The 26,631-nt window shown below is 47.6% G+C and overlaps 1 protein-coding gene across 2 annotated transcripts in view; it reads left to right on the top strand.

Moving 5' to 3' along the window:
- The first annotated feature begins 3,600 nt into the window (after positions 1 to 3,600).
- The window catches only part of ARHGAP39 (Rho GTPase activating protein 39), a 257,679-nt gene continuing 234,648 nt past the window's right edge, over positions 3,601 to 26,631 (top strand). For both annotated transcript variants that reach the window (XM_082257586.1, XM_082257585.1), the window contains exon 1: positions 3,601 to 3,640. The gene's annotated coding sequence lies outside the window, so the exon portion shown is untranslated. The remainder of the gene's footprint in view (positions 3,641 to 26,631) is intronic.

Below are 26,631 nucleotides of genomic sequence, written 5' to 3'. Positions count from 1 at the left end.
ACATTGGTGGTCAGTGGTGAGCGCCCTCTTACATTGGTGGTCAGTGGTGAGCGCCCTCTTACATTGGTGGTCAGTGGTGAGCGCCCCCTTACATTGGTGGTCAGTGTTGAGCGCCCTCTTACATTGGTGGTCAGTGGTGAATGTTCCCTTACATTGGTGGTCAGTGGTGAGCGCCCTCTTACATTGGTGGTCAGTGGTGAGCGCCCTCTTACATTGGTGGTCAGTGGTGAATGTTCCCTTACATTGGTGGTCAGTGGTGAGCGCCCCTTTACATTAATGGCCAGTTGTGAAATGCCCCCCTTACATTAATGGTCAGTGGTAAATGCCCTCTTACATTGGTGATCAGTGGTGAATGCCCCCTGACATTGGTGGCCAGTGGTGAGCGCCCCCGTACATTGGTGGTCAGTGGAGGAAGACCCACTTACATTGGTGGTCAGTGGAGGAAGACCCACTTACATTGGTGGTCAGTGGAGGAAGATCCCCTTACATTGATGGTCAGCGGTGAATGCCTCCTTACATTGGTAGTCAGTGGAAAAGGGCCCCCTCATGTATGTCTCAATGGATAAAGGCTCCCTTACATTTTTTGGTCATTGAGAAGAATGCTCCTTACTTGGTTTTCAGTGGAGAAGGGTCTCCATGCATTGTTAGGCTGGGTCCTCTTACACCAGTGGTTAATGGAGGAGGGATCCAAACACTGAGGGACAATTGTATAAAGCAGAGGTCCCCAACCCTCGGGCCGTTTGGGGACCGGGTTGCGTTTCGGGGGGTGGGGGGGTTGAGCAACAGGAGAATGAGCTGGCACAACTTGGACTGACACCCTCCAACCACCAGAGAGCGTCAGTTCTTCCTTCTCTGTCATGTACTTGGTGTCGGGGACGCTGGGGACCACTGGAATTCTGCCCTTTACATTTATGATCAGTTATGTTGGTGGGGTGGTGTTGATGGAGAAGGGTTCCCTCCAGTTGTTAATCAGTGGAGAAGGGCACCTTTAAATTGGTGGTCAGTTTGGAAGGGCCTCCTTCCAAACTGTTGAAGAAGGACTGGTCCTTACGTTGAGGAAAGACTGTCCCTTATATTGGTGTTTAAAAGGGCCTGCTTACATTGGTGGTCGATGGAGAAGGGCCCCTTTTATTGGTGGTCAGTTGAATAAAGGGTGCCCCTTTTATTGGTGGTTAAAGGCCCATCTTATCTTGGTGGTCAATGAAATAGGGCCCCTTACATTACTGGTCAGTGAAGAAGGCTCCAGCCCCCCCTCCCCACTTACGTTGGTGGTCTGTGGAGAAGACACCCATGCATTGGTGATCGATGGAGAAGGGCCCACTTACAGCGTTGGTCAATGGAGAACAACCCCCCTACATTGGTGGTCAGAAGGGCCCTTACATTGGTAGTAGGTAGAGAAAGGGCCCCTTACCTTTGGTAGTCAGTGGAGAAAGGGCCCCTTACATTGGTAGTCAGTGGAGAAAGGGCCCCTTACATTGGTGGTCAGTGGAGAAAGGGCCCCTTACATTGGTGGTCAGTGGAGAAAGGGCCCCTTACATTGGTGGTCAGTAGAGCAAAGGGCCCCTCTTACATTTGTGGTCAGTAAAAAAGGGTCCCTTTAAAATGGTGGTCAGTAGAGAAGACACCCCACTACATTGGTAGTCAGTAGAAAAGGAACTTCTTACATTGGTGGTCAGTGGAGAAGGACCCCCCTTACATTGAGTATTGCACAGGACTGACTCTGGGGGGTTGGGGGGGGGGGGTTGGGGTAGCTTGTATCACTGCTCAGGTGACTCTGCAGAGTATTGCACAGGACTGACTCTGGGGGGTGGGGGGGTAGCTTGTATCACTGCTCAGGTGACTCTGCAGAGTATTGCACAGGACTGACTCTGGGGGGGGGGGAGAGCTTGTATCACTGCTCAGGTGACTCTGCAGAGTATTGCACAGGACTGACTCTAGGAGGCATGTATCACTGCTCAGGTGACTCTGCAGAGTATTGCACAGGACTGACTTTGGGGGGTTTGTATCATCCCTCTGGGAATTCTGCGTAATATTGCCCAGGACTGACTCTGTTGCCTTGTATCACTGCTCAGAGGACTCTGCAGAGTATTGCACAGGACTGACTAGGAGTCTGCATCACTGCTCACAGGACTCTGCAGAGTATTACACAGGAATGACTTTGGGGGTTCTCATCACTGCTGAAGGGACTCTGCAGAGTATTGCACAAGACTGACTCTGGGAGGCTTGTATCATTCCGTAGGGGACTCTGCAGAGTATTGCACACATAACTTTCTATATGGGTTCATATCTTTTATGAATGGGGAACTCTGCAGAGTATTGCACAGATAACGGTGGAGGATTGATAGCACTGTTTATAGAAATCTGCAGAGCATTACACAGAAAACTACTCATTGTGTCTGATATCACAGATCAGAGAACTCTGCAGGGCTGGTGGGGGATGGTATCATGGACCCGTATCTATGTATTATTATACATTCACTGCCCTTCTCCTGTGAGCAGTGTCTTGTCTGTCCAGTCCCAGTTGCCCGGTCCCAGTTGCCCGGTCCCAGTTGCCCGGTCCCAGTTGCCCGGTCCCAGTTGCCCGGTCCCAGTTGCCCGGTCCCAGTTGTTCCGTCCCAGTTGTTCCGTCCCAGTTGCCCGGTCCCAGTTGTCCGGTCCCAGTTGTCCGGTCCCAGTTGTCCGGTCCCAGTTGTCCGGACCCAGTTGCCCGGTCCCAGTTGCCCGGTCCCAGTTGCCCGGTCCCAGTTGCTCGGTCCCAGTTGCTCGGTCCCAGTTGCTCGGTCCCAGTTGCTCGGTCCCAGTTGTCCGGTCCCAGTTGCCCGGTCTCAGTTGTCCGGTCCCAGTTGCCCGGTCCCAGTTGCCCGGTCCCAGTTGCCTGGTCCCAGTTGCCCGGTCCCAGTTGCCCGGTCCCAGTTGCCTGGTCCCAGTTGCCCGGTCCCAGTTGCCCGGTCCCAGTTGCCCGGTCCCAGTTGTTCCGTCCCAGTTGCCCGTTCCCAGTTGTTCCGTCCCAGTTGCCCGGTCCCAGTTGCCCGGTCCCAGGTAGGTTTAGGATAAATAGTGGCTAATGCATACCGCCCCCTCCCCCTCCATTCCAGGCAGCCAATGAGTATGCTGGAATAACTTCATGTTTACAAACACTGCAGACCATCCCAGAGAATTAACGGATTCCACTAATGCCCGGCAATGGGTTGGTAGTTCTGGCAGTGCTGGGTGGAATCCAGCGAGTTCTCCAGTATGGGCACCTGCCCCCGGGGTATACAGCAGCTGAGCCATGTGTATGGGCACCTGCCCCCGGGGTATACAGCAGCTGAGCCATGTGTATGGGCACCTGCCCCCGGGGTATACAGCAGCTGAGCCATGTGTATGGGCACCTGCCCCCGGGGTATACAGCAGCTGAGCCATGTGTATGGGCACCTGCCCCCGGGGTATACAGCAGCAGCTGAGCCATGTCTATGGGATGTGTACTGCTAGACGGATCGGCGTCCGCTCTGCACTGACAGCAGAACTACACGTTCTTTGCAGATTGTTACCATGGAGACCTGGGATGGTGCCAACCTGTCACTAAATGGAGGAGATTGCGCCAGAGGTTCCAGTCCCGGGTGGCAGAGGTGTGCCAGGCCGGTGTCACACTCTATCCAGGGTCAGTGCGCTTGGGGCGTCACCTCCCACCATCGCTCTATATAGTGACTGAATCCTTATAGCACTAAATAAAAAGTACTATCAGTATATAAGCAGTGTGTGCGTGTATATGAGAATGTAATATATACACCGTCAGCCATAACATTATGACCAACCTCCATAACCCACCAAGGCATGGACTCCACTAGACCACTGAAGGTACGCTGGTGGTATCTGGCATCATGCTGTCAGTAGCAGATCCTTTTAGTCCTGTAAGTTGTGAGTTTGGGCCTCCATAGATCAGACTTGTTTTTCCAGCTCATCCCACAGCTGCTGATTGTATTGAGATCTGGAGAATTTGGAGGCCAAGTCAACACCTCAATCTTGTTGAGTCTCTCAAACCATTCTTGAATTCATCAAACCAGGCCGCCTTCCTCCATTGCTCAGTGGTCCAGTTCTGATGCTCATGTGCCCATTGTAGGCACTTTTAGCTGTGGAAGCAGGTCAGCATGCGCACCCTGACCAGTCTGCGGCTACACAGCCCCATATACAACAAACTCCAATTCTCTGTGTGTTCAGACACCTTTCTATCAGAACCGGCATTAACTTTTTCTTCAATTTGAGCTCCAGTAGCTCTTCTATTGGATAGGACTACACAGGCCAGCCTATACTCCCCATCTCCATCAATGAGCCTTCCCTCCCCACCTCCATCAATGAGCCTTCCCTCCCCACCTCCATCAATGAGCCTTCCCTCCCCACCTCCATCAATGAGCCTCCTACCCCCCCCTCCCACCTTCATCAATGAGCCTTCCCTCTCCACCTCCATCAATGAGCCTTCCCTCTCCACCTTCATCAATGAGCCTTCCCTCCCCACCTTCATCAATGAGCCTTCCCTCCCCACCTCCATCAATGAGCCTTCCCTCCCCACCTCCATCAATGAGCCTTCCCTCCCCACCTCCATCAATGAGCCTTCCCTCCGCACCTCCATCAATGAGCCTTCCCTCCGCACCTCCATCAATGAGCCTTCCCTCCGCACCTCCATCAATGAGCCTTCCCTCCGCACCTCCATCAATGAGCCTTCCCTCCGCACCTCCATCAATGAGCCTTCCCTCCCCACCTCCATCAATGAGCTTTCCCTCCCCTCCTCCATCAATGAGCCTTCCCTCCGCACCTCCATCAATGAGCCCTCCCTCTCCACCTCCATAAATGAGCCTTCCCTCCCCACCTCCATCAATGAGCTTTCCCTCCCCAACCTCCATCAATAAGCCTTCCTTCCCTCATCTCCATCAATGAGCCTTCCCTCCCTCATCTCCATCAATGACCCTTACCTCCCTCATCTCCATCAATGATCCTTCCCTCCCCACCTCCATCAATAAACCTTCCCTTCCTACCTCCATCAATGAGACTACCATCTCCACCTCCATAAATAAACCTTCCTTCCCCCCCCCCCCCACCTCTATCAATGAGCTTTCCCTCCCCAACCTCCATCAATAAGGCTTCCTTCCCTCATCTCCATCAATGAGCCTTCCCTCCCCACTTCCATTAATAAACTTTCCCTCTCCACCTCCATTAATAAACCTTCGCTCCCCACCTTCATCAATGAGCCTTTCCTTCCCACCTCCATCAATGAGCCTTCCCTCCCCACCTCCATCAATGAGCTTTCCCTCCCCTCCTCCATCAATGAGCCTTCCCTCCGCACCTCCATCAATGAGCCTTCCCTCCGCACCTCCATCAATGAGCCTTCCCTCCGCACCTCCATCAATGAGCCTTCCCTCCTCACCTCCATCAATGAGCCTTCCCTCCCCACCTCCATCAATGAGCCTTCCCTCTCCACCTCCATAAATGAGCTTTCCCTCCCCACCTTCATCAATGAGCCTTCCCTCCCCACCTCCATCAATGAGCCTTCCCTTCCCACCTCCATCAATGAGCCTTCCCTCCCCACCTCCATCAATGAGCCTTGGCCTCCCATGACTCTGCCGCCGGTTTTCCTTCCTTGGACTACTTTTGGTCAGTCCTGATCATTGCAGACCCGGAACATCTTACAAGAGCTGGAGTGTTGGAGTTGCTCTGACCCAGTCATCTAGACATTACAATCCGGGTCTTGTCAGAGTCACTCAAATCCTTCAAATCTTTACACTTGCTCATCTTTTTCTGCTTTCAACACATCATCTTCAGGGACAACATGTTCACTTGCTGCCTAATATATCCCACCCACTTTCAGATGTAATTGCAAAGAGATAATTAATTATTTTCTTTTTATCTGCCAGTGGTTATATTGTTATGGCTTATTGGTGTGTATTAGTAGAGTATGTAATGTAAGGCAGTATTCTGTATGTATAAAGCACTCTGTATACAGTATATATATATCTATATACTGTCTATATAAAGCAGTGAGGGGCCCGTCTATTTTTTTGCTGTGTCACATTTGCGCTGTTTTGCAGATAGAAGTGTGTAGGAAGCGAGCTGTGGAAGTGAAATGATGTCCTTATGTAATTGTAGATCTCATTAATTTTTCCCCTCCAGGCAGCGGGAGGAGAGCGGAGTTCTCTTTGTGACGTTAGTAGCAATTATCGGCTCTCTGCATTCCTAGGAGCAGATGGGACATGTATGTGCTTAGTGGGACATCCAGTTCTATGGCAATGACATGTATATTGCAGGCCGCCATGCTTTATATCTTATACTTCTTCTGTGATTCATCCTGCATCAAATCCAGAATCTGTTCACCTGTGTTACTCTGGACCATCACCCTCTTTATGTCAATGGTATCCCTGGCATCCTCTAGGGCAGGGGTGTCCAACTCAATTTAATTGCGGGCTGAATCAGCAATTTGGCTGCCCTCAAAGGGCCTGTTGTATCTGAGGTGCGCTACATAAAGAGTACTGGGTTTAGGAGTGCATTATGTACAGAGTGCAGAGCTCATGATTATGCTATGTACAGAGTGCAAGGTTCAGGAGTGCGCTGTACACAAAGTGCAGGGTTCAGGAGTGTGTTAGGTTCAGAGTTCAGGGGTGTGCTGTGTACAGAGTGCAGAGCTCATGATTATGCTATGTACAGAGTGCAAGGTTCAGGAGTGCGCTGTGCACAAATGGCAGGGTTCAGGAGTGTGTTAGGTTCAGAGTTCAGGGGTGTGCTGTGTACAGAGTGCAGAGCTCATGATTATGCTATGTATAGAGTGCAAGGTTCAGGAGTGCGCTGTGCACAAAGTGCAGGGTTCAGGAGTGTGTTACGTTCAGAGTTCAGGGGTGTGCTGTGTACAGAGTGCAGAGCTCATGATTATGCTATGTACAGACTGCAAGGTTCAGGAGTGATCTGTGCACAAAGTGCAGGGTTCAGGAGTGTGTTACGTTCAGAGTTCAGGGATGTGCTGTGTACAGAGTGCAGAGCTCATGATTATGCTATGTACAGAGTGCAAGGTTCAGGAGTGCGCTGTGCACAAAGTGCAGGGTTCAGGAGTGTGTTACGTTCAGAGTTCAGGGGTGTGCTGTGCACAGAGTGCAGAGCTCATGATTATGCTATGTACAGACTGCAAGGTTCAGGAGTGTGCTGTGCACAAAGTGCAGGGTTCAGGAGTGTGTTACGTTCAGAGTTCAGGGGTGTGCTGTGCACAGAGTGCAGAGCTCATGATTATGCTATGTACAGACTGCAAGGTTCAGGAGTGATCTGTGCACAAAGTGCAGGGTTCAGGGGTGTGTTACGTTCAGAGTTCAGGGGTGTGCTGTGTACAGAGTGCAGGGTTTAGGGGCGCTATGCACAGTGTGCAACCCCAATCCCCCTCCCTGAAGCTTCCTTGTATCTCTCTCTCCTACCATGCCTGGCCCTAGTACCTCCCTGTGTAAGCGTCTCTTCCTCACCTTGCAGGGAGCAGGAGCGGAGGGTGAGAGCTGGAGGGGGTAGAACCTTCCAGCTGCAAAACTGTGTGCGAGGGCCACATGACAAGGCCTGGAGGGCTGGATTCGGCCCGAGGGCCTTGTGTTTGACATATGTGCTCTAGGGTGTCACCCGTGCACCCGGCCTGGCTATAGAGATAATGGCGGTCTCTCTGTTTGCTCAGTGCTTACACCTGGAAGGGCGTGTTATTTCCTATGTCCAGGTCCTATTGTATGTTCAAGAGCAACAGGCGTACAAGAGGACATAAATACTGGCATGGCTCTGGGCAGGGCACCTGCTGAAATCCTTCAAAATGAACTCCGATGAAAGTGATGGATGGATACATATATCCTCTGTCCCAAGATATCGCTGCGTCATAGCTCTAGATTTTAACGCTGGGTGCAAGTGACTTATCAAATTTAAAATGGACCTTAGCCCTTTATTTTTTTTTACTTTAATCATCTGAAAGCTGTAGGTAGTGGCAGTTCTAAGTTTCATAGCTGTGGTGGGATGGAAGCTCTTAGTCTCAGAGCCATGGTGGATAGTCTCAGAAAAATGGCAGTTCATAGTCTGAGCCATGGGGGATGGCAGTTCCTAGTCTCAGAGCCATGGTGGATGACCGTTCATAATCTGGGAGCAATAGAGGATTGCAGTTTATAGTCCTGGAGCCATGGAGGATGGCAGTTCATAGTCTCAGAGCAATGGAAGATGGCAGTTCATAGTCTTGAAGCCATGGAGGATGGCAGTTCAAGATCTCGGAGCCATGGTGGATGGCACTTTCGTATTTTTAGAGCCGTGGAGGATGGCAGTTCATAGTCTTAAAGCCATGGGGGATGGCAGTTCATAGTCTCAGAGCCATGGTGGATGGCACTTCAATGTCTCAGAGCCATGGTGGATGGCACTTCATATTTTTAGAGCCGTGGAGGATGGCAGTTCATAGTCTTAAAGCCATGGGGGATGGCAGTTCATAGTTTCAGAGCCATGGTGGATGGCAGTTCATTGTCTCAGAGCCATGGAGGATGACAGTTCATAATCTCAGAGCCATGGAGGATGACAGTTCATTGTCTCAGAGCCATGGAGGATGATAGTTCATAGTCTCAGAGCCATGGAGGATGACAGTTCATTGTCTCAGAGCCATGGAGGATGACAGTTCATTGTCTCAGAGCCATGGAGGATGACAGTTCATAGTCTAGAGCCATGGAGGATGACAGTTCATAGTCTCAGAGCCATGGTGGATGGCAGTTCATAGTCTCAGCCATGATGGATGGCAGTTCATAGTCTCAGAGCCATGAAGGAGGACAGTTCATAGTCTCAGAGGCATGGAGGATGGCAGTTCATAATCTCAGAGCAGCGGAGGATGGCAGTTCATAGTCTCAAAGCCCTGAAGGATGACAGTTCATAGTCTCAGAGCTATGATGGATGGCAGTTCATAGCCTCAGAGCCATGGTGGATGGCAGTTCATAGTCTCAGAGCCATGGAGGATGGCAGTTCATAATCTCAGAGCCATGGTGGATGACAGTTCATAGTCTCAGAGCCATGTTGGATGGCAGTTCTTAGTCTCAAAACCATGGATGATGGCAGTTTATATTCTCAGAGGCATGGAGGATGGCAGTTCATAATCTCAGAGCAGCGGAGGATGACAGTTCATAGTCTCAGAGCCATGGAGGATGGCAGTTCATAGTCTCAGAGCCATGGAGGATGGCAGTTCATAATCTCAGAGCAGCGGAGGATGACAGTTCATAATGTCAGAGCCATGGAGGATGACAGTTCATAGTCTCAGAGCCATGGGGGATGACAGTTCTTAGTCTCGAAGCCATGGAGGATGACAGTTCATAGTCTCAGAGCCATGGGGGATGACAGTTCTTAGTCTCGAAGCCATAGATGATGACAGTTCATAGTCTCAGAGCCATGGAGGATGGCAGTTCATAGTCTCAGAGCCATGGAGGATGGCAGTTCATAATCTCAGAGCAGCGGAGGATGACAGTTCATAGTCTCAGAGCCATGGAGGATGACAGTTCTTAGTCTCGAAGCCATGGATGATGACAGTTCATAGTCTCAGAGCCATGGAGGAAGGCAGTTCATAGTCTCAGAGCCATGGAGGATGGCAGTTCATAATCTCAGAGCAGCGGAGGATGACAGTTCTTAGTCTCAGAGCCATGGAGGATGACAGTTCTTAGTCTCAGAGCAGCGGAGGATGACAGTTCATAGTCTCAGAGCCATGGAAGATGGCAGTTCATAATCTCAGAGCCATGGTGGATGGCAGTTCATAGTCTCAGAGCCATGGGGGATGACAGTTCTTAGTCTCAGAACCATGGGGGATGGCAGTTCTTAGTCTCAAAGCCATGGTGGATGGCAGTTCTTAGTCTCAAAGCCATGGTGGATGGCAGTTTATAGTCTCAGAGCCATGGTGGATGGCAGTACTTAGTCTTGAAGCCATGTTTGAATGGCAGTTCATAGTCTCAGAGCCATGGTGGATGGCAGTTCTTAGTCTCAGAGCCATGTTTGATGGCAGTTCATAGTCTCAGAGCCATGGTGGATGGCAGTTCTTAGTCTCAGAGCCATGTTGGATGGAAGTTTTTAGTCTCAGAGCCATGGAGGATGACAGTTCTTAGTCTCAGAGCCCTGGTGGCAGGGCAGATATTTGCAGCTCCCAATCCCAGAGCCAGAATGATTGTAGGGACCTGAAAGACCACTATAAGAAGTGAGGGGGGATTTATACATATTGCAGCTACTTTGCCATTATCCGGGAGGAACATGTATGATTAATTGGAGAGGGTTGTGGGAAGCCGTCTGTCTCTGAGGACTGATTAATGATATCTTTGTATGGTGGATATTCTGTTTGAAATGTACAGTTATGCGCTCCCCCGGCACCCTGGGATTGACTCATATCTGTCTTCAAACACAGAAGGCTGATCCCTAAATCCTGTCCCCGCAGACTGTAAATTAGCCGTATCTGGGCTCTCCCAGCTGCCAGTCACTGGGTCTTTAATATGCATTGGCAGCATTATCTCCACGCTGTGCCATGGCACTATTCCGAGCCGGCATTTTGCTGGGCAGTGGTGGTGGGTACACTGGGTGCACATATTCCGCGTGCACGGCCTGCCTACAACAAGAATAATTTGTCGCACAGCGGACCCGTCGTGTTATCTTGTTCCATTTTCCTCCACAACAGCCCCCCCTTGAAGATCGGGGTCCGCTCATTACGCTGCGTGATTTATTATTGTTCCTTGTGACGATTTGCTCATTGAAATCTTCAGTTTACAGACATAAATATCACTTCGGTGTGCAATTATCACTCTTCAGGAGGAAACGGCTCCATAACCGATGGAAGGAAGGCGTATTTTCCTGCAACTCTTATTTTATCTCCATCACAAATCTCTCTGTTTTCTGCTCTTTAACCACTGGAAGATTTTACCCCCTTTACGACAAGGGCATTTTTTTTGCTATACGGGCGCTGCGCTACTGTAACTGGCAATTGGGCGGTCAGGAAATGCTGTACACAAATTACATTTATATCATTTTTTTCACACAAAAAGAGCTTTTTTTATGGTATTTGATCGATACTGGATTTTTTCGGTTTTTTTTTTTTTAAATATTCTTTATTACTGAAACATTCCAAAACAGCAGTATACAGATGACATCATGAAATCATATACTGTCTTATTAAAGCATTAGTGCAATTTAATTCTGTAAAATGCTTCAAAATCAATCAATCAAAAGTTTTATGTCCATTGAGAGTTTTGATCTTCAGTATTTCGACAGTAAGAAAAAAATCCCAGCCCACACTGCAGTAGAGATGCAGTAAAAATCCATAATCATTCAGAAGAAAACATTCAAATAGTTAAACAATAAATGAACATGAAACATAAAAAAATCAACAAGACAAAAATGAAAGTATAACTTAAAGGCAAAACTTTTTTTTTTTTTTGGAAAGAGTGGAGAGGGATTCAAACACCTGCTAGGTTTTAATTGCCGTGTACCATTATTATAAGCCCCGGTTCACACTAGGGCGACCTGTGAGGCGACCTGGTCGCCTCACAGGTCGCCGCAGGTCGTCTCCCATAGGGAAGCTACGGACCCGTTCTAATAGGAGCGACACAAGTCGCTCCGACTTAGAAAAAGGGTCCGGAGCTTCTTTGGGGCGACCAGGAGGCGACCGCCATAGACTTCAATGTTATGAAGTCCGTGGCGGCCGCTCCGAGGTCGCGGCGCGCTGCTCGCACCGCAATCTCGGAGGTCGCCCCTGAAAGTAGCGTCGCGCCAGTGTGAACCGGCGCTAATAGTTTTTTTTTATTTATAAACAAAAAAAGATGGAAAATTTTGAAACAAAAACAATATTTTTGTATTTTCTGCTATAAGGCTCGGTTCACACTATTGCGATGCGGGAAGGCTGCGAATTCGCAGCCTGTTCCCGCATCGCACACGCACCCCCGGCAGTTCACACGGCCATATGCGATCCGCTGGGGGTGTCAATGTAATCTTAACGACACCCCCAGTTTGATCGCATATCGCAGTGCGATCGTGCAGTTCGCACAGGATCGGATCGCACAAGTGTGAACCGCTGTGCGATCCGATCCTGATGCGGCAGCAAAAATGCCTCCTGTGCGTGTTTGCTGCGGGTGCGGTGCGAATTTAGTCATACAAACTGTATGGCTAAACTCGCACCGCACAGCTGATCGCATGTCATGTCGGAGCAGTGCGCTCCGACATGACATGCGAACCCGGCACACGCAGAAGTGTGAACCGGGTCTAAAACACATCCAATAAAAAATGTTAAAAATCGAATTTCTTCATGAATTTTAGCCAAGATATATTCTGCTACATATCTTTGGTAAAAAAAAAACTTCTGGACCGGAAGGATTTGCCCCCTTAATGACCAGGCCATTTTTTGCGATTCGGTACTGGGTTACTTTAACTGACAATTGCGCGGTCGTGCGACGCTGTACCCAAATAAAATTGATGTCCTTTTTTTCCCAAAATATAGAGCTTTCTTTTGGTGGTATTTGATCACCGTGTAGAACAAAGGATGGTAAGTCCATAATGGGGAAAAGATCGACTGTGGGGATACCACAGACAACACTGGAGACTAATCCTTTGTCCTCTGTCTGTCTCTGATTTGTTTGGGTTCTGCTTCCAGAATTCAGATCCTCTTTATTGCAATGCATAATAATGTACGAAATAACACACATTAACCACTTCAGCCCTGGAAGGTTTTACCCCTTTAATGACCAGGCCATTTTTTGCGATTCGGCACTGCGTTACTTTAACGGAAAATTGCGCGGTCGTGCGACGCTGTACCCAAATAAAATTAATGTCCTTTTTTTCCCCACAAATAGAGCTTTCTTTTGGTGGTATTTGATCACCTTTGCGATTTTTTTTATTTTTTGCGCTATAAACAAAAAAAGAGCGACAATTCTGAAAAAAAAAATAAATATATATATATATATACAGTGGGTACGGAAAGTATTCAGACCCCCTTAAATTTTTCACTCTTTGTTATATTGCAGCCATTTGCTAAAATCATTTAAGTTCATTCTTCTTCCTCATGAATGTACACATAGCACCCCATACTGACAGAAAAACACAGAATTGTTGACATTGTTGCAGATTTATTAAAAAAGAAAAACTGAAATATCACATGGTCCTAAGTATTCAGACCCTTTGCTCAGTATTTAGTAGAAGCCCCCTTTTGATGTAATACAGCCAGGAGTCTTTTTGGGAAAGATGCAACAAGTCTTTCACACCTGGATTTGGGGATCCTCTGCCATTCCTCCTTGCAGATCCTCTCCAGTTCTGTCAGGTTGGATGGTAAACGTTGGTGGACAGCCATTTTTAGGTCTCTCCAGAGATGCTCAATTGGGTTTAAGTCAGGGCTCTGGCTGGGCCATTCAAGAACAGTCACGGAGTTGTTGTGAAGCCACTCCTTCGTTATTTTAGCTGTGTGCTTAGGGTCATTGTCTTGTTGGAAGGTAAACCTTCGGCCCAGTCTGAGGTCCAGAGCACTCTGGAGAAGGTTTTTGTCCAGGATATCCCTGTACTTGGCCGCATTCATCTTTCCCTCGATTGCAAACAGTCGTCCTGTCCCTGCAGCTGAAAAAACACCCCCACAGCATGATGCTGCCACCACCATGCTTCACTGTTGGGACTGTATTGGACAGGTGATGAGCAGTGCCTGGTTTTCTCCACACATACCGCTTAGAATTAAGGCCAAAAAGTTCTATTTTGGTCTCATCAGACCAGAGAATCTTATTTCTCACCATCTTGGAGTCCTTCAGGTGTTTTTTTAGCAAACTCCATGCGGGCTTTCATGTGTCTTACACTGAGGAGAGGCTTCCGTCGGGCCACTCTGTCATAAAGCCCCGACTGGTGGAGGGCTGCAGTGATGGTTGACTTTCTACAACTTTCTCCCATCTCCTGACTGCATCTCTGGAGCTCAGCCGCAGTGATCTTTGGGTTCTTCTTTACCTCTCTCACCAAGGCTCTTCTCCCCCGATAGCTTAGGCCAGCTCTAGGAAGGGTTCTGGTCTTCCATTTGAGGATTATGGAGGCCACTGTGCTCTTAGGAACCTTAAGTGCAGCAGAAATCTTTTTGTAACCTTGGCCAGATCTGTGCCTTGCCACAATTCTGTCTCTGGGCTCTTCAGGCAGTTCCTTTGACCTCATGATTCTCATTTGCTCTGACATGCATTGTGATCTGGAAGGTCTTATATAGACAGGTGTGTGGCTTTCCTAATCAAGTCCAATCAGTATAATCAAACACAGCTGGACTCAAATGAAGGTGTAGAACCATCTCAAGGATGATCAGAAGAAATGGAAAGCACCTGAGTTAAATATATGAGTGTCACAGCAAAGGGTCTGAATACTTAGGACCATGTGATATTTCAGTTTTTCTTTTTTAATAGATCTGCAACAATGTCAACAATTCTGTGTTTTTCTGTCAGTATGGGGTGCTATGTGTACATTCATGAGGAAGAAGAATGAACTTAAATGATTTTAGCAAATGGCTGCAATATAACAAAGAGTGAAAAATTTAAGGGGTCTGAATACTTTCCGTACCCACTGTATATATTTCTCTTACGTCCTCCGACAGTCGCCGCCTCCCCTAAGTCATCACTATTGGGTATTGACTTCCTCTCCGCAGGAGTAGCTAGGCATAAGACTTAGTCAAAAGAACAAAAGGCATTAGCATATACACACCCATGGGGGCTGTCCCACTGGTCAATACCCCCCTGCAGTGACCACTCCCAACTCAGTTTCTTTCTGCCTAGCGTCAGGAGTAGTTAGGCTTTCCCTGAGCTGGGGCTTCAGTCTCAGCCTTTCTAATCTTTTTTCTTTGATTTTTAGTTAAAAATGTCAGTTTTTCTTTACTTTACTAGCTGTTTATTTTGTCAGCTTTAGTTAGTCGACTCTTCGGATGAAGATGGATTCATGCGGAGCTGGGAATCAGACTGACCGCCCTGGTTCTCCAGGGCAGAGGGTCAGATGGACCCCCAGCCCGCCATCGAGCGTTCAGCCATGGTTCGTCCTGGCATTATGAATGACCAATCCCTGCTCGCAGCAGGGATGCAGCCGTGAGGTGGCTACCTCACTGGACACATCTGCGATACTGCAGTGCAATGTCCCTGGCTAACGGCATTCCCTGTCAGATGAGGACAGCGTCTTTCCGTTCTGAGAGGCTCCCCACGCCATCTGGTACAGGTAAGTACTTCTGTGTGGGGCCTCTGTCTGGGGTGGCAGTCCTGTGTTGCTGTGTGTTCCCCATGTCTGTGCCGGTGTGGGGCTCCCTGTTGCGATCCCTGTGGGGGTCTCCTTTATACATGCGCTGCAGTGCGGTATATCCCTTTGGGAGCCCCTTCCCTTGTGTCACTTCGGTGTGTTTGGGGGTGCAGACGTTGTGTGTGTGGCGGCCGCAGCGGGGAAAAACTGCGCGGTCCGCCATCTTTATTTTGGGCAGGCATGTTGGCTTCACTGTGGGCTGATTTACATGCTGTTTTGGCGCCATCCGGCGCCATCTTGCGTGTGGTAGAACGATCGTTCCATGCACATGTCAAGAAATATGGTCTACATGTTGCTTTCAATAGCATCATATAGATGGTATTGTCTTGTCAGTAGTAGTAACCCCTGCCCCCAAGACTCTGGAATGCAGGGACGTCCTCTGGGACCAATCTGTCCCTTAATCAGGGAATGTCAGCAGGAACCAGGGAAGGACAGACTGCAGACAGATGGTGTTAACCAGTCAGTCCATTGTAAAACAATAATTCAATTATTAATTAAAGGCCTTTAGAGAAAGATAATGTTTTCTGGAAACTATATAGTAGGGATCCTCAAACTACGGCCCTCCAGCTGTTGCGGAACTACACATCCCATGAGGCATTGTAAAACTCTGACATTGACAGACATGATGGGAATTGTAGTTTCTGGACAACTGGGGGGCCATAGTTTGAATACCCTTTCTATATAGGAAGGAATAATGCCTGGAATGATACAATTCCAAATATGAGCTCCTTTTTTTATTCCCTACCTTATTTATATTTACATGAAGGGCGACCTGTCCAACAGAAAGCCAGAAAAATGTATTCAGGTTACAGTGGATTTCAAAAGTCTACACACCCTGTTAAAATGTCAGGTTTCTGTGATAAATCATTTACAAACCTTTTCCACCTTTATAAATTGTACAACTCGGGTGAACAACAAACTGAAATCTTTTAGGTGGAGGGATCTGGGAAGTAAAAATAAAAACCTAAATTAATATGGTTGCATAAGTATGCACACCCTTAAACTAATACTTTGTTGAAGCACCTTTTGATTTTATTACAGCGCTCAGTCTATTTGGGTATGAGTCTATCAGCATGGCACATCCTGACTTGGTAATATTTGCCCACTCTTCTTTGCAAAAACACTCAAAATCTTTCAGTTTGCGAGAACATCTCCTGTGCACAGCCCTCTTCACATCGTCCCTACAGATTTTCAATGGGATTCAGGTCTGGACTCTGGCTGGGCCATTCCAAAACTTTAATCGTCTTCTGGCTCGGCCATTCCTTTGTTGATTTGGATGTATGCTTTGGGTCGTTGTCGTGCTGAAAGATGAAGTTACTCTTCATGTTCAGCTTTCTAGCAGAAGTCTGAAGGTTTTGTGCCAATACTGACTGATATTTGGAACTGTTCATAATTCCCTCTACCTTGACTAAGGCCCCTGTTCCAGCTGAAGAAAAACAGACCCAAAGCATGATGCTGCCACCACCATGCTTCACAGTGGGTATGGTGTTCTTTTGGTGATTTGTAGTGTTGTTGTTTTTGCGCCAAACCTATCTTTTGGAATTATGGCCAAAAAGTTCCACCTTGGTTTCATCAGACCAGAACACATTTTCCCACATGCTTTTGGGAGACTTCAGATGTGTTTTTGCAAAATGTAGCCGGGCTTGGATGTTTTTCTTGGTAAGAAAAGTCTTCCGTCTTCCACTCCACCCCATAGCCCAGACATATGAAGAATACGGGAGATTGTTGTCACATGGACCACACAGTTAGTACTTCCCACATATTCCTGCACCTCCTTTAATGTTGCTGTAGGCCTCTTGGCAGCCTCCCTGACTAGTTTTCTTCTCGTCTTTTCATTAATTTTGGAGGGACGTCCAGTTCTTGGTGTTCTTCAGTTCACTGTTGTGCCATATTTTCTCCACTTCATGATGATGACGGTCTTCACTGTGTTCCATGGTATATCTAATGCCTTGGAAATTATTTTGTACCCTTCTCCTGACTGATACCTTTTACCAATGAGATCCTTCTGATGCTTTGGAAGCTCTCTGAGGACGATGGCTTTTGCTGTAGGATGCGACTAAGAAAATGTCAGGAAAGACCAACTAGAACAGCTGAACTTTTTGGGGGTTAATCAGAGGCACTTTAAATGATAGCAGGTGTGTACTGACTCCTATTTAACATGATTTTGAATGTGGTTGTGCACACTTATGCAACCACATTATTTTAGTTTTTATTTTTATCCCCCCCCCAAAAAAAAAATATTTGTTTGTTTTTCAATTGAGTTGTAAAGTGCGTAGGTTACAATAAGACTCCGTTCACACTGGGGCGACCTGTCAGGCGACCTGGTCGTCTGACAGGTCGCCGTAGGTCGCCTGCCATAGAGAAGCTGCGGACCCGTTCTAATAGGAGCGACACAAGTCGCTCCGGCTTAGAAAAAGGGTCCGGAGCTTCTTTGGGGCGACCTGGAGCGACCTGCATTGACTTCAATGATATGAAGTCCGTGCCGGCCGCTCCGGGGTCGCGGTGCGAGCTGCGCACCGCGACCTGTGAGGTCGCCCCGGCAAGTAGCGTCGCCCCAGTGTGAACGGGGTCTAAAGGTGAAAAAAGGTCTGAAGTGATTTATCTTTGTCTCATTTTTTTTTTTACATCACAGAAACCTGACATTTTAACAGGGGTGTGTAGACTTTTTATATCCACTGTATATCTCAGCTTTAGGAATGTACTAATGAAGGCACACTGCATAAAAAAATTGCCTTTTATATCCGTCTGTTCAGTTTTATAGTGTAGGATCTAAAATAGTCACTAGGGCCAATGTGTGTGACAACTGATTGGCTCCCCAGTGCTGGAGCATTAGAGTATAATTACTTATTCACTGTGCTCTCCTCATTGCCGAGGATGTGGGGTCATTTGGAGTTTTGTAACAGCTACCTGTATTTTATACCACTTTTTACCGGCGTTTTCACTGGTTTACAGTATATATCCCTATTTGGTGCCTCCGAGGTTTTGCAGGCAGCCAATGATATTTCTTAGAGTGTGAGAGGAGTATTTCGATGACTAATTATCCAGAATACTGATAGAGGTGTCCACACATCAATCCAGAGCTCAATATTCCGATCGTTTCTGTGAAAAATCCATCAGTGTGTGTACGCTCATTTAGACACCTTCGATTTATTGTTATAGCATACATTATTATTATACAGGATTGTGCACCAACAGTTTGTTCAGTGTTTTACAATATAAAGGGAGACATCACAATTACAATGAAATTCAATGCAAGAGGGTTAGCAGGACCATGCTTGTGAGAGCTTACAATCTAAGAGGTTAAGCCAAGTGATATCTGTCACGGGTACCCAAGTTTCCCCTTGGCACCCAACTCCCTCCTCCGCTCCCCAAATGTTTCTCACCATATTGCTGTTCCATTTTGCTACCTTGTGGACTTTTTCTCTTTGTTGTACCATATCGCTTCCCTGTGGATTATTTGTCCTTGCTGTGCCGTATTGCTACCTTGTGAACTCTCTCTCCTTGCTGTGTCATATTGTAGTATAACCCCCTGGATCGTGGACTTACCGCTCTGGTCCCGGTCGTTGTCACAGTTTCATCCCCAACTGAATTATACCGCTATACCATGATCTTGCAGTGGGCCTTCCTGGACCCTTTGGACTTCTAGTTGTAGACTCACATCTTGGCCACCCTGGGCTCTTCGGACTCCTAGTTGTAGACCAACCTCCTGGCCTCCCTGGGCCCTTTGGACTGCTAGTTGTAGACCCACCTCTTGGCTTCCGTGGTCCCTTAGGACTGCTAGTTGTAGGCTCACCTCTTGGACTTCTGGTCCCTTAGGACTGCTAGTTGTAGACCTACTTCTTGGCCTCCCTGGTCCCTTTAGACTTCTAGTTGTAGTCCCACCTCTTGGACTCCTTGGTCCCTTTGGACTGCTATCTGTAGACCTACCTCTTGGCCTTCCTGATCCCTTTGACTGCTAGTTGTAGACCCACCTCTTGGCCTCCCTTGGCCCTTTGGGCTTCTAGTTGTAGCCCCACCTCTCGGCCTCCCTTGGTCCTTTGGGCTTCTTGTTGTAGACCCACGTCTTGACCTTCCTGGACCTTTGGACTGCTAGTTGTAGACCCACCTCTTATCCTCCCTTGGCCCTTTGGGCTTCTAGTCGTAGACCCACCGTTTGGACTCCCTGGTCACTTTGGAATGCTAGTTGTAGACCTACCTCTTGGCCTCCCTGGTCCCTTGGACTGCTAGTTGTAGACCCACCTCTTAGCCTCCCTTGGTCCTTTGGGCTTCTTGTTGTAGACCCACGTCTTGACCTCCCTGGACCTTTGGACTGCTAGTTGTAGACCGACCTCTTATCCTCCCTTGGCCCTTTGGGCTTCTAGTCGTAGACCCACCGCTTGGACTCCCTGGTCACTTTGGAATGCTAGTTGTAGACCTACCTCTTGGCTTCCCTGGTCCCTTGGACTGCTAGTTGTAGACCCACCTCTTGGCCTCCCTGGTCCCTTTGGACTGCTAATTGTAGACCCACCTCTTGGCCTCCCTGGTACTTTTGGACTGCTATTTTTTGACTCCCCTCTTGCTGCGCAACCCTACCTGCATACCAAAGTCCCCAATGAACACTGAAATGTCAGATTCTGTGTTATTTGTCTCTGTGTTAAATAATATTAAAATCTCTTGCATAATTGCTATGTCTTACCAATCTTACACATATGTGTATTGACCCCTAACTGACACTTTTGACACTTTTTGAGGACCAGTGACACTAATACAGTAATTAATGCTAAAAAAACTGTACTAATGACACTGGCAGGGAATGGGTTAACATCAGAGGCGATCAAAGGGTTAAATGTGTCCCTAGGGGGTGCTTACTAACTGGCGGGGGGGTTGCACTGATTGGCGAATTGCTTAGCAGGAACACAAGATCTCCATCTTTTCTCTTTGTGGAATGGTGATCTTCCTAGTTTACATAGGCAGATCGCCGTTCTGCCCCTCCCGGGGATTATCGCGGGTGGCCGGCAAAAATCGGGATTGCCGGACCCGTTGATTGAAATCCCCGCTAGCCAATTACGACGCGATCGTACCTACGGTGGGGTGATGGCGCCATCTAGTGGCTATTGAACGAAACGATGTACAGGTACGTCGTTTCGTGCAATAGTGCCACTTTGCCGCAGTAAATACACGGCGGCTGGTCTTTAAGTGGTTAAGAAGTGGCTATTTCTGGAGATGTTACAGAGTCAAAGGCAAGAAGATCTGGTCAGTGATTGGCTGTACTGACCAGAAGGGGAGGTTTGCACCGTTTTTTGTTTGACTGCATGCAAAAGTAAATCAACTGGAGGAACAATATCATGGAAAATTATTGTAACTGTAATTTGAATTAAATTGTCCCCTAGGAATAAAAAGAAATTTAGATTGAATCTTAAAAATAAGCAGCAGAAATGTTGTGGGTGTGTACAACATAGCTCCTCCTCCGAGGGACAACCAAGCCGTTTATTGCATATTTTTTTTGACGGACAGAGAGATGAAAAAAGTGTAAAAACATTTCTCAAACCCTCCAGACTCTTATCAGTCGCTCCCATTAGAGTGTCGCTCCCATTAGAGTGTCGCTCCCATTAGAGTGTCGCTCCCATTAGAGTGTCGCTCCCATTAGGGAATGAAGACACCTAATACAAGTGTTTATTAGTGGCTGACAATTGGAGAACGCTGCACGCTACATCTGAATAAAGTCACGCTAATGAGTCGCGGCTCCAGCAGACACTTGTCGTCCCCTGACCATTAATTATCATCGATAAGTGACGCTCTCCTGAGACGTTGGTCCGGTGCTAAACGTCCGATCTGAACGCCGTGAACTCCCAGCATTATAATGACACCCCTAATCTGCGCAGTGGATCCTCGCCATCACTCAGAGCAGTCATGAATTTTTTAGCAGAGGTGGTTCGGGAGAATGAAATGGAGCGCCGGCAGTGAACCTTCACCGCAAATCTTATTTCACAAATTGTAAACTAATAAAAGCGCAAAATCTCATAACTCTGGGAGCAATAAAATGTCTCCAATATCCGGATTGTTTGACTTCTGTCTGACAGCGCCGATGAAGGAGACTCTGGAAGCGAAGAGCGGTTTTATGACACTGGCACTGGCAGAGTAACGTTTTGTCCAAATCGGCGATCTAGGTCATATGAGAGGAATATTGACCTGCTGCGCTTCGTGAAGTACATAGAAAGCCTAAACGTTTATTTTTTTTAATCCATTTATAATAGAGAAGAGAATAAAGGGGTCTGTATCTAGAGAGTGAGACACAGTCCAGTAGATAACAGGGGCATACCAGAGGGTACCTGCAGATACAGGTTTTAGAAGTGAACTGGGCATACAGGAAGGGACTAGACGACACAGGGTCACTGGGTGGGTGACACGGGATGCTCTGAGGTCACAGGAGTTGTGGGGCGACACAGGATGCTCTGGCTTCAGTGGGTGATACAGGATGCTCTGGACTCACAAGGCTCTTGGGGTGCCACAAGATGCTCTGAAGTCACAGGGGTCATCAGGTAACACAGGATATTCTAGCTTTAGGGGGTGATGCAGAAGTTTCTGGAGTCACAGAGGTCATAGGGTGACACAGGATGCTGTGGCTTCAGGGGGTGATACAGGATTCTCTGGAGTCACAAAGGTCATGGGGTGATACAGGATGCTCTGGAGTCACAGGGGTTGTGGGGCGACATAGGATGCTCTGGAGTCACAGAGGTCACGAGGTGACACTGGATGCTCTAGAGTCACACGGGTTGTGCGGTGACACACAATGCTCTTCAGTCACAGAGGTCATGGGGTGACAGAGGAAGCTCTGGCTTCAGGGGGTGATATAGGATGCTCTGGAGTCACAGGGGTCATCAGGTGACACAGGGTGTTCTAGCATCAGGGGGTAATGCAGGATGCTCTGGAGTCACAGAGGTCATGGGGTGACTAAGGATGCTCTGGAGTCACAGGGGTTGTGGGGTGACACAGGATGCTCTGGCTTCAGGGGGTGATACAGGATTATCTGGAGTCACAGAGCTCATGGGGTGCCACAGAATACTCTGGAGTCATAGGGGTCATCAAGTGACACATGATGCTCTGGCTTCATGGGATGATGCAGGATGCTCTGGAGTCACATAGTCCATCGGGTGACACCGAATGCTCTGGAGTCACAGGGGTCATCAGGTGAAACAACATGCTCTGGAGTCACAAGGGTCCTCAGGTTACATAGGATGCTCTGATGTCACAGGAGGTCTTATCAGGTGACCTAGGATGCTTTGGAGTCACCGGGGTCATCAGGTGACATAGGATGCTCTGGAGTCACAGGGGTCATCAGGTGACACGGGATGCTCTGGAGTCACAGGGTTCATCAGGTGACACAAAATGCTCTGGACTGGAGTTACCAGGGTCATCAGGTGACACAGGATGCTCTGGAGTCACCAGGGTCATCGGGTGACATAGGATGCTCTGGAGTCACAGGGGTCATCAGGTAACATGGGCTGCTCTGGAGCCACAGAGTCCATCAAGTGACACAAAATGCTCTGGAGTCACCGGGGTCATCAGGCGACATAGGATGCTCTGGAGCCACAGAGGCCATCAAATGACACAAAATGCTCTGACTTCAGGGGGTGATACAGGATGCTCTGGCGTCACAGAGGTCATGGGGTGACACAGGGTGCTCTGGATTTGCAGAGGTCATGAGGTGACACAGGATGTTCAGGGTGCTCACAGGAGGTAGAGTTCATTGGAGACACAGGAGCAAACAGTTCAATGGAGACATTGAGGTCACGGTAGTGCAGATACTTCAACAGGGGATCTGCATAGGAGTAGCAACACATTGCTTGAGCGCTAAGCCAGGCATTGCCTCGATATTTAAGGAGAGCTAACTCCAGATTAGCCAGCACTGCGACAAGTGTCCCAATTTAAAAATTTCCTCAGGGACAATGGAAACCAGGACCGATATAGACATTGAGTTTCCTAATTGCGGACACAGACAGCAATGAGAACCTCCAAAGCCTGTAGATGTGAGGTGCTGGATCCTTAGCTATTGTACACCAATATCACAAAACCAGTGAGGTTAGTAAAGGTCAATGGCTCTGGCTTGGCAGCTCTCATGTACAAAGGGTCTAAAAAGGCCCCCTGGATGGAATGTGAGATAGAAAAATCTAAGATAATAAGCACAGATAAACCCAGCACAGCAGTCAAAGTCCAGCAACCTAGTTGTGACTAAGGCCTTGTAGGTTGAAACGCGTCAACTGCATTTATTTACGTTTGTACACTGTTTTAAAAAAAAAAAACAAAGATTTTTAAGAGCAGCGACTGGTTGTACGGATCATCTTAACGAAAGTCCAGCTACCTGTCTTTATGTAGCTAGCAGAGCCCTGATGAAGGGGAAGTGTTCTTCACCCCTGAATCTCATTTGAATTATTATCCTGGATCATTTTAATTAGGGATGATCGAACGGTTCGGGTCGACCATCGGTTCGACCCGAACATTGGCTGTTCGAAATTCGGCCTGAATTCCAAACTTTTTGCGGTAAAAGTTCGGAATTCGGCAACCAGAACCGACCAAAATGCAATGGGACAGGAACTGGGCTTTAAAAGCCCACGATTGGACCAGAAACGTCAGTAAAAGCCAATTGAGGGGGCAGGAGGATGCTAGGAATGTGATTGGAGTGACTAGGGGGTCCAGAGGCCAATCAGTAGTGAATACGCCCCCCAGTATATAAGATAGCCCCCGCCAAATCCCTAGCATTGTAATAGAGAGGCTGTGGAAGAGAGTGGAAGCATTTCTGTTACTCCTGCTGCTCCTGTGTCATTTAGCAATTATTAGTGTGAGGAAAGGGATATGCAGTGTAGTTAGTGTACTATATACCACTATAGTTAGATTTAAAAATCTAGTTTCTGTAGGGAAAGTGTTACGTGTCAGGGTGACCGTAATGTAGTTTAGGGTGAACTGACTCTAACTGCTATGCCAGGGTGACCGAACCCTTCCATGTCAGGGTGACCGCTAGAAAAAAAAGATAATTTTTCTTAGAATTTTTAGTAGAGCAGGGATAGGGTTCCGCTCCTTTCACACCTGGCCGTTTTTGTTTCAGGCGTTTATTGGGCTTTTTTTGGACGTCTTTGGAGGCAGGCATGACATCTGAACTTCTGTATAGGGGTGTATATATATACACACACACACACACACATATATATATATATATATATATATATATATATATATACACACACACATATTGGTGTGAAAGGAGCAGAACCCCATCCCTGCGCTACTAAAAATTCTAAGAAAAATTATCTTTTTTTCTGGTTCTGGACATGCTACAGAGCTGAGACTTCACAGGTACACTTTTTAGACCCCCCAGACACTAAATCCAAAGAAATCTCATTTTTTTTGTTTCAATAATTGGCTCTCTATCAAAAACGACAATTTTAAAGAACTTTTTTTTGCCTGATTCATAGTCCCTGGGGCATGACCCAGAACCCTAGGCACTTTTTAGGGGCATTTATTTGGGTTTTAGGGCTTCAAAATGGTGTTTTTTGATTACCGAAGTTCGAGTCCCATTGATTTCAATGGGGTTCTGGAATCCGGACCCGAACTTTCGGGAAGTTCGGGTGTTGTGGCCGAACCGAACTTTTCAAAAGTTCGATCATCCCTAATCCTAATTAGGAATTAGGATGTTTTCCCTTCTTCATCCAAAACTAAAGAAAAATTTGGCTTTGGTCCCTTTCAGATAGTAGAGGACAGAAGCACATATTGGATCTGGCGACCAATCCAAACATACGTCTGCCCATTGAGTAAATGCTCATGCTTGATTGATGGGCCTTTTTCACACAAGACCAGCAGCCATTGACCAGAAAAATCCATTTATCCCAAAAAGTGCAACCGGCTTGGTAGTAAATTCTAACTGGCGTGTTCGTATGTGGAGACGTTCTTCCGTACGTATGTGGAGACGTTCTTCCGTACGTATGTGGAGACGTTCTTCCGTACGTATGTGGAGACGTTCTTCCGTACGTATGTGGAGACGTTCTTCCGTACGTATGTGGAGACGTTATTCCGTACGTATGTGGAGACGTTCTTCCGTACGTATGTGAAGACGTTCTTCCGTACGTATGTGGAGACGTTCTTCCGTACGTATGTGGAGACGTTCTTCCGTACGTATGTGGAGACGTTATTCCGTACGTATGTGGAGACGTTCTTCCGTACGTATGTGGAGACGTTCTTCCGTACGTATGTGGAGACGTTCTTCCGTACGTATGTGGAGACGTTCTTCCGTACGTATGTGGAGACGTTATTCCGTACGTATGTGGAGACGTTCTTCCGTACGTATGTGGAGACGTTCTTCCGTACGTATGTGGAGACGTTCTTCCGTACGTATGTGGAGACGTTATTCCGTACGTATGTGGAGACGTTCTTCCCTACGTATGTGGAGACGTTATTCCGTACGTATGTGGAGACGTTATTCCGTACGTATGTGGAGACGTTATTCCGTACGTATGTGGAGACGTTCTTCCGTACGTATGTGGAGACGTTCTTCCGTACGTATGTGGAGACGTTCTTCCGTACGTATGTGAAGACGTTATTCTTGTTTCCTGCCAACTTTCCGGGAGGTAATTGGTGGTCTTTTCCTGGATTTGTCTGATAGAGATATAAATATGAAAATGAGATCCGTACACCCATTTAAATGAGCAGGGTGGGTTATGGGGATCCTCTGGGGCTGAGGATCTATATAGATCAGATCAGAAAACGGATCTTGTCTCGAGATTGTAAACTCGGGAAGGTTAGACGCCACCATCCCCTCTAATATTGCTAAACGCATGGATGCTTGCAATCCCTTGATCAATAATCTTCCTAAGTGAAAATGGCTTTTCTCATAAAATCCCACCGCTCCCCCCCCCCCCATGCTAGCGGTTTCTATAAATGACTTTTTTTTTTTCCTTTTTTCACCCTGGAGTGTGTGTGGTTGCCACGGCAACATACCGCAGCTCCGTAGAAAAAAAAATTTATTGTATCCGTGCGGCGTGCTCAGTCTATATGGTGGCGCATATGTTAATGTGTGACGGCTGATAATTATTTGTTTTGTGTTTTCCTCCTGGTACGGAGCTGTACAGGACTTGTGTTGTGCGCGTGCACGGCCTCCTCTGTGCGAGGTCTTTCTGGGTGATGAATACATTTTGCCTTGTTTGCAATACATCAGAGCTCATTGTAGATCTGTGGCCAGGGAGATAATGGTCACCTCTATTGCCTATTAATAGTTGGATTGGGGAATGATGTACACCTGTGCCCCTGTTCTGGATTGGGATATCCAACAAGCTCATATACAGTATCTCACAAAGTAAGTACACCCCTCACATCTTTGTAAATATTTGATTCTATCTTTTCATG

This window comes from Pelophylax lessonae (genome assembly GCF_965119305.1).
Source record: "Pelophylax lessonae genome assembly, chromosome: 5".
NCBI lineage: Eukaryota > Metazoa > Chordata > Amphibia > Anura > Ranidae > Pelophylax > Pelophylax lessonae.
Note: the sequence above shows the minus strand (reverse complement) of the source record. Positions and strands in the feature narration are given on the sequence as shown.